The 17,240-nt window shown below is 38.8% G+C and overlaps 1 protein-coding gene across 2 annotated transcripts in view; it reads right to left on the reverse strand.

Moving 5' to 3' along the window:
* Positions 1-17,240, reverse strand: part of lrfn1 (leucine rich repeat and fibronectin type III domain containing 1) — a 143,636-nt gene that overhangs the window by 75,129 nt on the left and 51,267 nt on the right. For both annotated transcript variants that reach the window (XM_004558151.5, XM_023152913.3), the window contains one exon: positions 2,717-2,768. The gene's annotated coding sequence lies outside the window, so the exon portion shown is untranslated. The remainder of the gene's footprint in view (positions 1-2,716; positions 2,769-17,240) is intronic.

A 17,240-nucleotide genomic window follows, 5' to 3' on the forward strand; every position in this document is an offset into this window, starting at 1 on the left:
TTCCTTCCTGTGGCCAGACAACGGAATTAGTGAAAAGCAAAACATGACTAATGTACTGCATGTGTGTACTACATGTTAACCAACAGTCACTTACAAGCCATTTCCAAAGACGTTTTTTGGCAAAGTTACCCTGCACATGTTGTGAAACAACAAAATGTCTCAAACAGCTGCCATATCAGGTGAATGTGCTGCTTCTACCATTGGCTTATCCACTGTGTGACTGGCAGACCTGTGTGTGGCGGGTCTGCTGGATTTAAAGCTACAGACACTGAAACGTCTCTTAGATCTTGACACTGTTTAGATTTAATAATATTCTGTATGACAACCAGAGCTGAAACTTGAAATACATGATCAAGGCACATTAACTTGTTAAAAAGGGTCTGAAAACTAAAGCTGTTTTCACACGTGCGCTGAAGTCTTGAACTTCACTAGACATCACCCAGAAAAGCAGCATGTGAGAACAAATAATGTCAGAATCAATCTGTGTAAGGTCCAAGTGATGTCAGATTGAGCCCAAGTGTGAACAGAGCGAGTAATTGCCCAGAGATTTCACAAAGGTGAGTGTGCATTCTGATGACATTTCTATCATGTCACCTGCACGCTCTATCCTGGTGTCCCCCCTCCCCAAGCCCCTGCCTAAACCAAAGAGTATCTCCAGTAGTGTCAAACACACATGCTACGTGTGAAAGAGCAACACTGGACAGTGCGTCCCTGATCATTCAGACAGTTACATGTGACATTTATGTGTGAAAACAGCTAAAAGCTGGGGCAGAAACCGTCTTTTATAATAATAACCTTTTCGCATCTTATGACTCAATAGGACTGCAAAGAAACAAAAAACTCTGCACCTCCTCTTTCTTTACAGGTTAAAGCCTGATACAGCAGCTTTTGCCCAAACATAGATCTTTTCAGACCAACCTGGGTGAGTAACACAAAGTGGAATGAAGAACAACATTCAGGGAAATAAGATGTGTGGGTGCAACGGGGTGAACAGATGACTTTCACCTAGGAGAGTGAGGTTCAATTTGAGTGAAGCTAAAAGTCAGCAGTGACTTGTTTTTGGCGCGTATGTGTGCGTGCTCATCTGGAGGGGGGCTTAGACGAGAGATATATTTAAATTCTGACGTGTGTTTTCTTTTTTTGTTTTTGCCCCTTCAAATTTCAACTTACTGAAAGGATCTGAAAACTCTCTCCACCACTGGTTAAAACCTCCTACAAGCTGAGAAGATCATGAAAATTTGATGACTGTAATAAATTACTCTAGAAGCTTTAGACCACAGATAAGACAGCACCACTCTCCTTAAGTACAGACCTACCAGGTGATTACTGTAAACACAGGAAAACTAATTTAGCAAGGGTGTATCCAGTCATATTACTTCTTTGTTCTCAAATAATAACTTTTGTTTGTTATGGGAATGTTGACACACAACTACCACTGTAGTGGCTTTCATGACATTGATGAAGCTGTAAATAAAGAGCTTGAAAAGTCACAGCATGTCCATTCTTCCTGTACATTTTTACACTAGTCGCAATTAAAGCAAACGCGAAAACAATAGAAGAAAAAAATCTAAAGCGACGTCGCAGTAAGAAGCTTGCATATCCTTTGTTTTTTGGGGTTTTTTTGCACAAAGGCATTTAGGAAAAACTTGTCATTAGAAACATCCAGCTGCTCTATTTTCTGAGCGGTGATAATGTGCTCTCGTAAGACTTTTGACAAGAGGAAGCACACATGAGGCATGAGTTCATGCCGAGTTTATGTCATGTGAGAGTACAGCAGCTGAAAAGCAGCTTCTATCTATCTGCAAACAGAAACACGAGGGCAACTTAGAATAACAGCGGCACATTGTAGGTGTTCATCTACCAAGGATCCTGCTTAAGGTGTGATATATGCTTCATTGGAGGCTCATAAATAATTGACTCATTACATAATGGTGAAGACAACCTTCCTTCACTTAGTCATTATTTACTGTATAAAGAAAATTCCTTTGAATATATATGACAAACCGCCAATTCCTGAGGAATCAATGTTGCACACATTCATAAGTTTATCAAACCATCTATTGTATGTATTCTCAATCCGTATTCGCAGCAGCCCAGGGTGTTTTCTGCCGTTCATCAGAGAGGCTGTTTTCTCTATTGAGATAAGAAATTAAATCTGCAGGAGCGGAGGATGCTGGGTTTGCTGCAGGGTGGTGAAGCAGCAGCTCTGATAGTGGAGCCGACTCCCATTGCGCAGGCTATGAGGCAAACAGCCGTGGCGCCAGCCCAACCCTGCCTATGTGAGAGGATAGTTAACAGAGTCACTCAGCTGAGGATCTCTCTCTCGTTCTCTCTCTGCCGCTCTCTCCTTTCTGTATGTGAACATGTGGTTAAAGCTGTATGTGACAAAGCGAAGGAAAAGTATGAGACGCTGTGCTTTTGAATTGCTCTGTTTCTCAATTCGAGCTAGTGTGTGGGAGAAAAAAGGAAATGAAAGAGTAAAACTGCAAGCTTCGCCTTTGTGAAGGGAATATGCTCACATGATGAGTCAAACATATTGACCCTGAGCGATCGATCGAGTCAAAGGGTGACAATCTTCCTTTAGCATATCGTTATCAAAGCCTCTTCCTTTCTGTCCGACTGCCGCCATCACTTTCCTCTCACATTAACAGTCTGGATGTTTTGTAGAGTGTTATGCAAATGTAAAGAGGGTTTTAATTTCAATTTGGGAACTCACCAGAATACTGGGCTGTTTTGGATGCTCCTCACAGGGTTCAGTTCAAAGCAGCCTGCGGAGAGAAATAAACGGTCACACCTTAATGTGCAGGCACAAATAACATTGGGGGCCATATGGCAGCAGTTGTAATAGTGTCAGAATTGTAAAAAGGTTCAATTTATAGTTCAATCTTTAATTCCATCCCAGACTTAATACAAATGACTTGATATTTCTGTCTTGGTGGAACAAATAATTTTCTGCCTACAGAGCCTCTTACCCAGGTAGAATTTTCGAGAAGAAATATCACTCTACTTGCCTCCTACTCTAAAGAAGATTTCCAGCTTTACATAGATAATTAATATTTTTCTCAAGTCTATATAATAATTAACCTTGGATTGTCATTACAGCTATTAAATAGGATGAATGGATTCAATGAATGCCGACTGCTGAATGCTGAACATGTCGTTTCTGGAGGTTTTGCGACCTTCTTTTGTGCCATGCACTAAGTAACACACTGCATTATCGCTGCAAATTTTATTATTAAGATGTCACCCATAGAAAAATCGAGAGGTTCAGTAAAGGTAATAACTTTAATAGAATGATAAAGAAATACCGTAAGGTATTTTAATCCAATACAGCCTCCACACTGACCAAGCGATTAAAGATTATATTGCGGGCACAGAAACAATCTGTCCCAGCTCATTAATTACACCCGCCTTTTCAGTTAAACAGTTATTTAATGAATTAAATTAATCATCTAACTAATCATTTCATTAATTAACAACATCTGCACTGATTCTTCTGCACTGTCTCAAAGCTGTGAACCAACCTTAAACCTCTTATTAGCAATACCAAAACCTTTTACTACCTTTATGCTAAAAGGTCAAAGCAGGATCAAGTTTTTACAGATAGATGGCTTTAGCTTCCTCTCTCCAAATTTTTAATAAAAGACATTTTATGAATTCATAAAGATATTAGCTCATTTGGAATTTGATGGCAACACAAGGCTGGAAACGTAATTGGTATTAAACAGAAAAGACTGAAAAATGAAAAATCATTTAGCAAAGAATTAGGTTAATTGGCAACAAGTCAGTAACACCACTGGGTTTAAAATAGCATCTTAGAGAGGAAGAGTTTCTCAGAAGATGCACAAGATACCCAAATTTGCAAAAAGACTGCATCTACAAATTATAGAATCATGTTTCTCAACGTAAAATTGCAAAGGCTGGGAATATCTCTCGTACCTCTGTATGGTACGTAACATCATCAAACAATTGCGATTATCTGGAGAAATCTCTGTGTGAAAGGGACAAGGCCAAAACTCAATGTCAGAGGCCTGTGATCTTCAGGCCCTCAAGAGCTCCTGCATTAAAATCACTGTATGGGCTCAGGAACACTTCCAGAAGTGCAAGCTGAAGCTCTTTCACACAAAGAAGAAGCTATATGTGAACATGAAACAGAAATGCCACCATTGTCTTTGGGCCACTGTTCATTTGAAATATGAGGCAATTGGAAAACTATGAACATGGGTAATCTGCATCCTCCAGATTACACAGAAAAGAGAAGAGGGACAATCTGTCTTGTCATCAGCATTTAGCTCAAAAGCCCAGGTTTCTGATGGTATGAGGATGCACTACTGCTTATAGAACTGGCAGCTTCACATCTGGAAAGACACCAATAACCTCCTAAGACCCGAACTCTTCCACGGCATGCATTTTTAATTTCTCTTTGATATTTGGGCTGATTGGGACCTGATGAATGTAGAAACAAAGAATAACCAGATTTTTTTTTTTTTACCTGATTTTTGTTTTTAAGAAAAATGAGAGCCACATATGAGGATATTCGTTTAAAATTTTGATAGAACACTAGCAGTATAATGTCCTTGTAAGTGGATATCAGTAGAGCAAAATTGAGTATTTTAGTCTAAATAACCCAAAATGTGATGTCCACATATGCGGACGCCAGGTCCTAGGAGGTTAATGCTAGAAGGTATATACAGGTTATAGGGCAACATATACAATGTCTTGCATATTTCAGCAAGTCAATGCTAAAACAAATTTCCCACGTGTGGGACTAATAAAGGTTATCTTATCTTATCTTATCTTATCTTAAAGAACATAATGCAGCTATTGAAACAGCATGGCTTCACAACAGAAGACTCCCTGAACTGCTGACCTGGCCTGCCTGTACACATTTGGACCACCAGGAAGTGAAAATTACAGTAAAGAAGACCCAGGGCTGTTGAGCAGCTCGAATCCTTTATCAGACAAAAATGAGACAACATTCCTCTTCCAAAAGTCCAGCAGCTGCTCTCCTCAGTTCCCAGATGTTTACATACTGTTATTAGAAGAAGAGGGGATGCTACACAATCATAAACACAGCCCATTAAACACAAAGATGTGTTGCTGCTATTAAATTCAGAATGAGAAATTGCTCAATTTCTCAGCTTAAACATTTCATATGTTTTCTGTGGTTAATTGCCAAAAAAACTTATTTCATTCTGATTTTCTTTAGATTTTACAAGCGTCCCAACTTGAGTTCATAGTACTGCATGCCAAAAATATTCCACTAGATATTTTTGATCCATCAACTTGTATTCAAGTGAGTAAAATGTGTTGTTGTTGTTGTTGTTGTTTTTTTTAATTGACAACAACTAACTCACATCACCCACCATAAAAACCAATGGTAATATCTGGCAGACAGATGATCTGTTATTAACACGTTTAAAGCACTGACTGGGTATAAACCCAGCATGTACCATCTAAGTTTGGTGTAAACACTTTCCCAAATACACAAAGAAAATGTCAAATCTCATTGAAGCCACTGCAGAAATGTAAATAGGTTAAAATTATTCAAGGCAGCTTTCTGTCTCTCCCCAGTTCACTAAATGTGCACATGGAGCTATCATTTTTAATTGAAGCTTTAGGAGATGAAGGAAAAGAGGAACAGTTTTTCAGGAGTAATGACAACATAGGAATAGCTCTGATTCTCCTCTGTCAAATTTAATTGCCAAAACAGCCATCTTGATTAAAATCTCAACAGCCCTTTTTATCAGTCCCAGCCATGGCAGAGAAAGCGTGTTTGTCCAAGCAATAAATATTTACCAACCCAAACTCTCCATTCTACCAAGTGTAAACAAGGTAAGTCTCTACAAAAGACCCTGACATTGAGAGCAACCTTTAGAGGTTGTTCAGTAGCAATCAATTACATCAGATAGAGACATGCCCCCACTTCTTCTTCTGTGTCAAGTTTGCGGCTCACCTCCTGCCTACACGGGCTCTCTTAACGTGCACTGTGGGTGATATTCCAAACATTAGCTAAATCCAAAATCATCAAGTTTAATCTAATACAGCTTATTTTCTTTTACATTACATAATGTCAAAGAGCCAGCATTCCCTGACCTAAACAGCAATGTGAAAAGTACAATTTCATGGTTGCTGCTCTTCCCTGAGATGCCTATTCTATCTCTGTGTTCTTAAAGGACTAAAGATTTGACTAATACGTACTGTACACACTCGAGCTGCAAATATCACCAGTGCTTTTCAAGACGGTTTAAGCCGTCATAGCACATATTGTAAATGCACGCTACCTGCCCCTCCATCGACTCATCAAACTCCCACTCAGACACATCAAACACATCCAGTGCGTGCGCATCCGCGTCACTTGAGTGACATGCCGATTGGGTTTTGTGCGAGGATTTTCTACTCTGCATATGGCTGATTGCTGCTATTTCTCTAATTAAAAAAACTGTAGAGGGATGTGTGACTTCCAGTGGCGAGGAGAAAGGTCGGATGCTCGAAAACAAAAGCAGTTTTTTCTTCAAAACATCTTTCAGAGATCAGATGTCATTAGACTCATATACCGCCTCTAGCCAGTTCTTCAGTTGTGCCAAAACAGATGGTGTGTGTAGCTTTTAAAGCTCGACTCCTGTGGCTAAAAATATATAGGGCTCAGAGCTTGTTAATTCCCTTCAATCAATATATTTGCCTTTATTTTCTCTGTCGTTACAAAGAAAAGTAACTCATATTGATTATTATTTAACAGACTGAAATTTTTAATGATTTAATTCACCCAAATCTACATATCTTAAGTATTTTCTGTCATACAGTGAGAAGTAACATTTCATATGCTCACATTCACAATGCAGAACCACAAAAGATTTTTGCTACAATGACTAATTTAGCCAAATACCAGCTAATTCTAGTACTATAACTGCCTAATCAATTACCAGCAACACTGTCTGCCATAAAAATAATATCATCACTCTAAATTCTATGCATTTAAAGTCTTATATAATTGTTATACTGGTGATTTCTATTTGACTGATGATTCATTAGATACTGCAGCAGTGAGTGTGGAGGTTTGCTTCTCCCTGCTTTTGTTAACCCAGCGTAGCAACCCAGGCTTTTCATCTGCAGCCATCCTCAAGGACAAACAGCTTTTTGTTCACCGCTTTTTGATAACCTCAGCCGTTCAGTACACAGGGTGAGGCAGCCGCTTGGATAGAGGTAAGCTTGGATTTTAATCACGCCCCGCATACTGACAAAATGGAAGCTTTTAGATGACTACTCTAGTTTTATCCCCCCAAAATGATGTCACGTTACTGATGGCCATAGAAACTTTATCAGTCGAAGCACTCTGTAGAATTCCTAATGTGTTTTTCATTAGTAATAATCATGACTCAGCAGACTCTCAAACTGATGGCAGTAATAGCACCAGGACCACCTTTAGCAGCAATAACTTTAAGTAATCATTTTCTCTATGCCTTTATCAGTCTCTCACATCACTGTGCAGAAATTCTGGTCCACTCTTCTTTACAGCGTTGCTTGAGTTCAGTGGAGGATTGCAGAAAGGTCACTTATATACAGAGTTCACAGTCAACTCACGATATCCTCTGTGACTACAAATCACACCCAAATCATCGCCCCTCCACCACCGTGCCTCCCAGTTAATGTGAGGCATCTCCATTTTGGTCTCATCTTTCTAAGGACGCTGTTTTGTGGTTTGTTCAAATGCAACTTTGTAAACCTAAGCCATGCTGCCATGTTTTTTTTGTTGTTTTGTTTTTTTTAGAGAAAAGAGGTTTTCTCCCCAAGCCAGACTTGTTCAGTCATCTCTTCAATTCTGCTGTTATTAGCTTTAACATTTAGCATGCTAACTGAGGTCTGTAGTGTCTAAGATGTAGCGCTTTGGGTTTTTTTTTCATTAGACCCACCATTAGATGGTCTGACCTACGGAATTGTGTTATTGTGTTACCACACATGCTCCTGACCAGCAAACTCCCAAAATTTCTGCTTGTGGTCACACAAAGTGGATTTGATAAGCAGTACATTGAAAGACCCTGGAATATTAAATCTCTATACCTCTGTCTAAAATATGTTTAAAAATAGCAAGCGAATAGAATACATACGTCTCTATTACTCTGCTTGACTTGCCAGAAGGTTAATGTAAATATTTTAAGGCCGTGGCCCAGGTTGCGATCACAAAAGCAAATCTAAAAACAAATAAAGAACCATATATACAATAGGGGTGGGGGGAAAAAATCGATACTGTGTAGTATCGTGATATTTTGTTTGCTAATAATGTATCGATACAGGGACAGCAGAAATCAATATTTTGTTACAAAAAAAGTTTTTGTGCTCTGACTTCAGAGCATGTTGATCCTTTTTCTGAGCAAGAATACTGGCATTCCTTCACTGTCCAAATGTGTTTAACTTTTATTTGGCAGCAATAAACATGACAGTTTACTTATTTTAATTTAAGACATGTTTTATTTTAATTAAGTTTAAAACTTTTTTATTTATTATATTTTATTTTAATTTACTTTCAAATTCTTCAGTTGCTGAATGGGCTGCATAGTTTTCATAAATTGCATAGTTCAGAATAGCTATAATTGTACCAGATGGTTGCATTCAGTTAAGTTGGACTAGTATGTAATACAAACCGTTCCGTTTGTCAACAATAAGTGCGAGACTTTGATATTAGATAAAATGAATATTGATAAAGTTTACCTTTATGTACAGAATCTGAATATCGCAGATATTTTAAAAAAAATCGCAATAATATCGTATCGTGCGTTAAGTATTGTGATAATATCGTATCGTGGGATGTATGGTGATTCCCACCTCTAATATACAAATTGGGGTTATGAACCTAACCAGTCAGATGAATTGTAAATAGTAAGAGGCATATGGAGGCCTAGGGAGTCTGAGCAAGAAGCGACATAATGAGAAGAAATGAGAAGAAAAAGGATGCAAAGATGCAAATACCCACGCCATTACAATGCATGCTCAAGTGATGGTTTGACTGCAGTGTTTTTCCTCTCTTGAGGATGTTAAATATGCTGTGATTTTTATCAGACACCAAACAGCCGATTTAGCAGACAGCATATGGCTCTCTTAGCATGCCCACAGTTGGCATACTGTCCATTACCAGTACCTCTAGGGCAGCCAATGTGACCTCTAGAGAGCAGAGTGCTCCCAGACAAAGGCAACAACCTAAGGCAAAGGCCAGCTGAGGGCTGAACTGCAAAGAGCGGGGACACATGAATGCGCAAATGCAAAAATGTGCTTATGTTTTACGATAACATTTATCATGACTAGGATGTTGTGACTCCTTTGTTAGGAAGGAAATCTCTTTGTGGTGCAGACAGTGACCACTGAGACACTGAGCAATAATACATGATGCCGGAGAGAATCACATCAAATAAGATACGCTCTAATAATTGCCATGGTTATGCAGCTATTTTTAATAAAAAAAAGCACACAGTTACATTTGCAAGTCTATGTTATCCTAAACAGTGTACTACATATATAAGTCAGTGAACCACAGAGAGCAAGGTGACTGAGTAGTACCCTTTAGTCATCTCATATGATAAACTATAAACAGAACACGGCTGTGCACAACTTGGCCAAAGAGGTCAGCAGGGTCAGCGGTGTGTCTTGGACATGCAAACTAAGAGCATGTGAAGAATCAGAGTTTCCCCTCAAATCTTGATGAGTCAGGATGGATCGTCTCCGTGGCTCATCATCTGATGCTACGGTAGTAAGCTCTTTCCCCTCCCCTTTCCCCTTTGCGAACAGAAGCCTCTGATGATGTCCGTAATGCTATTTATACACTTAGGCACACTCAGCACATTTACCAGCATCGCATAAATAATCAGCAGGTATGAGAGACAGCGTGCAAGAAGGATAGGTTCGCTATCGGTTACAACAACTTCTGGCTTCCTAATTTCACAGAGAAATGTACCAGGTGTGGAACAACACAGTTCTGGCTGCATCTCCCGGGTTATTTCATTCTGTGCTGATGTACTCGGCTCAAAACTGAAACTGAGGTTTTACTGCAGACATAAACAAGCAACTGTCTGTAATAATGGGCATTTTTAATGCAAAATCTTTAATGGGCATATAGATTCTTCTGAGCAGTATAATACAGTGCCAGAGAACTTAAACTCCATATCAGAAACATGTCAGGTTTCTTACTAATAGGACACTGCACAACTTTAAATTCTCTGCAGAGGTGTGCTGTAGCAACTGGCCACTTAGTTTTCTGAATAAAAAACAAGAATACATCATTCATAAGCTAAAATAATTACCACACCATAGCACTGCAAAACATTTTTGGTTTACTAGCTGATGAGCATGTTACAACACAAAATATTCATTGTTGACACAAAATATTCACACACAATTATATATATATATATATATATATATATATATATATAAATAAATAAACACCCAGCACGCCCCTGCGGGCGGTTTATCCTTCAAGCTCGGGTCCTCTACCAGAGGCCTGGGAGCTTGAGGGTCCTGCGCAGTATCTTAGCTGTTCCCAGGACTGCGCTCTTCTGGACAGAGATCTCCGATGTTGTTCCCGGGATCTGCTGGAGCCACTCGCCTAGCTTGGGAGTCACCGCACCTAGTGCTCCGATTACCACGGGGACCACCGTTACCTTCACCCTCCACATCCTCTCGAGCTCTTCTCTGAGCCCTTGGTATTTCTCCAGCTTCTCGTGTTCCTTCTTCCTGATATTGCTGTCATTCGGAACCGCTACATCGATCACTACGGCCGTCTTCTTCTGTTTGTCTACCACCACTATGTCCGGTTGGTTAGCCACCACCATTTTGTCCGTCTGTATCTGGAAGTCCCACAGGATCTTAGCTCGGTCATTCTCCACCACCCTTGGGGGCATCTCCCATTTTGACCTCGGGACTTCCAGGTTATACTCGGCACAGATGTTCCTGTACACTATGCCGGCCACTTGGTTATGGCGTTCCATGTATGCCTTGCCTGCTAGCATCTTGCACCCTGCTGTTATGTGCTGGATTGTCTCTGGGGCATCTTTACACAGCCTGCACCTGGGGTCTTGCCTGGTGTGATAGACCCCAGCCTCTATGGATCTTGTGCTCAGAGCTTGTTCTTGTGCTGCCATGATTAGTGCCTCTGTGCTGTCTTTCAGTCCAGCTTTGTCCAGCCACTGGTAGGATTTCTGGATATCAGCCACCTCCTCTATCTGCCGGTGGTACATACCGTGCAGGGGCCTGTCCTTCCATGATGGTTCCTCGTCTCCCTCCTCTTTCTTGGGTTTCTGCTGCCTGAGGTATTCACTGAGCACTCGGTCAGTTGGGGCCATCTTCCCAATGTATTCTTGGATGTTCGTTGTCTCATCCTGGACTGTGGTGCTGACACTCACCAGTCCCCGGCCCCCTTCCTTCCGCTTAGCGTACAGCCTATATATATATATATATATATATATGTATATATATATATATATATATATATATATATATATATATATATATATATATATATGCATGTATGCACTATATGCACATGACAGTAATCAAGATAAAAACAGAAGCATGTTGTACCCAAAGTATTGCTTTTTTTCTCCTTTTTTCTGTTATTGGTATTATTATTCAGCCCTGGACTTTGCATTAGTGGAACTGTTTTTTGTTTTTCTCTCTTTTTTTTTACCCTTAATTTGAAGGCAGACTGTATACAGAGTCCAGAAATGAAACCCCACGATTTTTTCTGCAAAAATGGCTGCAAATTTGAACACAACTGCAAACAAATGATGTAAACACAAATCGTGTCCAAAAATGCTATTGAATTTTTGGCCCCGCAGTTAATTTGGCATTCTGGAATACAGTCTCTCTCGTTAGACTGCTTGCACTGACTGTCTAGTCGCCAGTACTACATAATCACGCCCTTCATTTACATCTCCTACTAATGTTTACAGAAAAATAAACACGGAAACATACAGATATACCGCTTCGGTAACAGAAGCTAATGTCTGCTGTGTTCATTCCATTTAAGGCAGAAGGCTATTTACTCAAGGGGTTCAAGGAGAATCCAGACCAGCTTCCTTGTGAGAAAACGGTTCTGATGCAGGAGGGGCCAAGCCCCAAAGCACTAAAATACTGCACCCCAAACACGATTATCCAGCACTTTAAATATTCTTCCAAGGGTACATAATGTCCCTGTTTAAATTTGTGTGACAGAAAAATCCTTCCAGGCTTATATCGTGTTAGATGTGGTTTTTCAAATGTAGACACACAGTAAGAATTGACATGAAATAAATGGAAAAGTCAAGCTGCATAGGTGCAACTCTCATTGTGAGGACAAAGGGAGCATTGTGGGACAGCAAAGTCCCCAAAACACATAAGGGGAGAGTTTCATTTTTAAATCTCTAGCTTCTTTATTGTTACACTGACATATGTCTATAAAACAGCTGAGGGGAGGAGAAGACTGATAAAAACCCATTAGTTAACTAAATGAGCACAATGAGCTATGCAGAAGTTGAGAAGTGGTTTTGTTGAAGAGTTGGCTTGGACAGGAAAGGGAAAAACCACAGCTCAGTTCGGCTGCAGTGGACAGTTTTTCTTTATTTATTTTATTACTTGATTTCCTTGGACTACAAAGAAGCTTTTGTGTGTCATGACTTCTTTTTTTCCTACCACAGTAAAGTTAAAGCAACAACAAGAGCACAAACATCAGAACGTTACCAGTTGTTTCACATATTTCTGACACTGCCCCCAGTAACACTAGACAGCTACAGTATGTAGACGTGTCTGCAAGGCTCTGCAAACACAGCTAGCACCAAGCTTATAGCACTAGTGCTGAGACTACACAGCATCATGCTGGAGGCTTGATGCACTGGCACTCCCAACGTGACGCTCTTCAACAACACCAGAGAAGCAGTGCTTATACTGTTTATACTGCTTATACTGGATATCTACAGTATAAAACCACCAATTCATCACATATACACGTAAACCCACATTATTACTCTGATTATTAAATGTCATATGGATGGTGATTGATTTATTTACAAAGCTCATGTTAACACAAAGGATAAAACCAAAACAGTCAATAATAAAGAGAAATCATTGTTGAAATACAATTTTAAAAATTGTCATTTTTCAATGACTTGTGGATAATTTAACCTTAAGCTTATAAATGTCACTTTGACTAATAAGTTACAGACTTATTAGTGGAGAATTGACCAGCAATACAATGTTTTCCTACACAGTATACCATGACACCTCGCTTTAGATTCAATCACGATCATAGCACCAACAGTTCTTACTAATGAACTGCATTTATGTGTAGTTTAGTGTGCGTGTGTGTGAGATACATGTTTTTTTTAATCCATGCGTATCGCTTGCAGCTGCTCAGTTTGTGTACTTTCTGGTAGAGCCTGGTGCCATGTCAGGTGGCTTGGTTTATTTATAAAGACAGCCACACAGATTTGACAGACTGTTTAATTTTACTTTGAAACTGTGCAGCACATATGTTACAGTAGTGACTACAGCCGTTACATGCACCACATTATGGCTACAGCTATTTAATCAGCTGAAAGGGAAGACATTCACACATTTGATATGTCACTTTGCATGATGTTATAGGTAAAATGAATCCATGATGTGTGTGTTTTCTACTGGTACTCGAATTAAAATTTCAAAGTGTTAGTGATGGAATGCATTTGCACTTTCATACAAGCTGAATAACAAACAGGTTTCACCTCATGAGCTTTATTAACACATCTTCAGCCTGTATGTATAATTTATGGCATGAACATGTCAAAACATGGGATGTGGAAGCCACAAAATGACCCCAACAAATATATGTCTGGCGCAAGCGTTAAACTATCACTTAATCATCTGCATATCTGCCTATAAGGAAACAAAACTGTTACTTATGAACTGTTATTTACAAGGTTCCAGTAAAGAAAGAAGCAAAACAAAACAAAAGAGATAAAAGAAAAAACACAAGTTGTAAATTTTGCTGGGCAGAGGCCGCCAGTTTGGTTATCATTTTAAGTTTGTGCCCATTCAGTAAAAGAAAATACTAATGCAGTACTGTGCAAACGTCTTCGTTTTACCCTTTTGTTTCCAATGAGCTGACCTTCCAATAAGTTTTTAAAGTGGCTTTCAGCAAAAAATCTCCAGGTTTTGTGAAGGTCTTTTAAAGTTTTGATTGTTTTATTAGAGGAATATTTTTGTGTGTGTTAAGCCACTTAACACTGACCTATGAATTATTCAGGCATTAAAAAAAGCACCTAATTTAAGGGATGAACCAGTGTTGTATCTGCACAATTTAACAGACAATTTAGCAAAGAACCAATTCTGAATTGTATCTTTAGCCACTTTGTTAGCAGTCTGTCAGAAAACATATAATTTGGTCCCGCTTCTTTAGTTGAATCTCTGTAAAATACCAAAGATAACACACTTTTACAGGCGTAAAAACAGTATTTTTGATTTGATAAGTTGATTCCCAAAGAGTAAAAATCTGGCATATCTGCATGCTGTGCAGTGTGTCCTTTAAAAATTGAGGACAATGAACATGTGTGGAACAAAAGACGGAGCGACAGAGCTAAAAAAAAACAACCCAAAAAACCCCCCAAAAAAAAACAACCTATCTATAGCCGATGCACAGTATCTGAAAGTCATGAAAAAATAAAATGGAAATACAGCAGAGACCTGACACAGGAACTGAGAGATGCAACTTGCCTTTTACTTGAGCTGCTTAAAGAAATTACAAGAAAGAACCAAAAGAGTTTCAGTTATGTTGAAGTATAAAGGCAATCATAATGAAAAGCTTTTGAAAAACTCTTTTTTTTTTGCCTTGTATACATGCATTTCCATGTATGTTTGCATATGTATCAATAAATAACTGCAAGTATTTCCCATTTTCTCTAGCAAAATATAAATGAGGTTTGGCCCAAGACTTTTGCACTGTACTGTAAGGATGCAACTCTGATGACTCTTATAGCTTTGCCTGTGCAGAAAATGGAAAGTGGAAAGATTTCCTTTTAAGCCTGCAAGAGAGACAAAGTTAAAGGTATTTTGAGGATAATTTAAAATCCAAAAGTGAGAGCCACAAACCCACAGCTTATAATACCACAGTAAAGTACATGAAATTTTATTTTTAATTTCCTAAAAAACACAAATTTGTGTGTAATACAGTAACAAAACAAATTTGAAAAGGGTTGAACATAACTGCAACCGATCATTTAATATTAAAGGTTGAAGATGAAGTCATTTTCTTGCAATGTAGTTTGATCTTAACTTTTTTATTTTTTCTAATGTAGTGGGACGTATCATAACGTTACTCACATTTTAACATGCTTTTAGAAGAATACAGACATACGAAGCTTCAGGAATAATCACATAGAGAAATGGATATTTAGTTTATACTTTCCATATGTCTTATGTTCCAACATTCAACCTTCCACTGATGACTAAACCTCTTCAAATCTTCAGATTCTGGCAATGAAATCTGAAGTCCATGTTAATGCAATGTAACATGAGATGACACAATGAAACTTTAATGAGTTCCACGAGAAACTGGCCTGCTGCCGCAGCAAATATTGACAGGGTATTATAAGAACATCCAGAAATATTTTTTGTTCAGCACAGAGTGTCATTTCTGATATGTTAGTCATGGGATTTAAAATTCTTGGCAATAAAATAAAGAAGCAAAAACAATGCCATTTCCAACATTTAGCAGCATCTGAATGTGTAAGAATTTGCCTCAACCTGCTTGTTTTGAAAAGTGATTGTTTTCATACATCTCCCAGGCTGTCATAGTTAGCTGGACATGGACAGCCTTGCTTAGTCACTATGACAGAACATTGCTTCCATAAAGCATCAGAAGTGCTCCGCTTTGATCCACAGTTACAGTCTTATCTGAACTCAGACATCAAGTGTGCAAAGAGCACCATTGTTTGTTCGGGTCCTGTGATGTACTTGAGTGCTAGCTTTGCATGTCCTGTTATTTACTTCAGTATCTAAGGGCTCCATAAATGCCACAGCACTGGGCTGCAAAGAATAGGACGCAGCCTGAAATAGTATTTCATCAATAGTTTAGATTTGCTCTGCCATTACAGTGCCAGTGGATTTACAATTGATAATAATAGCAAACTGACAACTACACTGCAAACACTATGATCAGAAACAACAGTAAGCCTGATAAACCATGGTACCCTATCCATTTATGTCAGGCTATTGACATCCTTGCAGATATTGAAAGGGATTATTTGATTTAAGTCTGCATGTTTTGCATGCCTGAAGAAGTGTTCTACTTGGATGGAAGCTGATCTTGCCGTGCCAGTCAGCTCTGTCTGACTACTGACTTCCTCCTTTGCAGATAATCCCATGAAAAAGACAACTCTTTAATGCTTAACATCCTTAACACAGCTCTCTCAATTCCTTGAATCAAAATTAGCCACCATGCACACACAATCCATTTTGTGCCTCAACACAGACCTTTCCTACATTCCACTGAAGATGTGCCATGAACATGAATAAGGTTCAAAGTGACTGGTGTAAAAAGGCATCGCTGATAAGGCATGTGGCGATTTTGGGCATACATGACACATTGAGACTCAGTTTGTAGCAGATATCAAATTCATTCATCTTGAATTCAGCATTGGCATCTTATAAAATGAATTTATTTGCTATTTGTATTGTGTTAGGTTCTATACAAATTCAGCTCAGGCTTCTCTTGGGCTTTGCTATGAAGAACTGCAGATTTCCATTAAGATTAAACAATACTGTGGTGGGATGCCCACAAAAACAATATTTACTGTAGGGTTTTATAAAAAGACAATAACCAATTGATAGTAATGCTGTTTCTTGTACTATATGTACAACCAGACCTCCTGCTTTTACATACAGTGAATTATATTGAGTGAAGTCAATACAGAATTTAGCCTGATCCAGTTCTTTGATATAACATTATTACACGGTAAAGGGTAAACTCACGCTCTCAGTTATATATATATATAAGTCCAGCATAAAATGTAAAGCTGGGTTTTTTCTCTGGACATCTGCGGCTGACAAAAATGAAAAAAAGAAGAAAAAGAAATATGGGCATGCATCTGCATGAATAAATGACATTACTGGCCAAATGCTCTCAACACCTCCCAACAGATTCTGAGAAGGAGCAGTGAAAGGCGGAGAAATATGACTGCAGTCAAACAGATTGTTTGCTAAGAAATTGCTAAGAAATGTCAATCAAAATACCCTCGAGTGCA

Source organism: Maylandia zebra, linkage group LG14 (assembly GCF_041146795.1).
Source record: "Maylandia zebra isolate NMK-2024a linkage group LG14, Mzebra_GT3a, whole genome shotgun sequence".
Taxonomy (NCBI): Eukaryota; Metazoa; Chordata; class Actinopteri; order Cichliformes; family Cichlidae; genus Maylandia; species Maylandia zebra.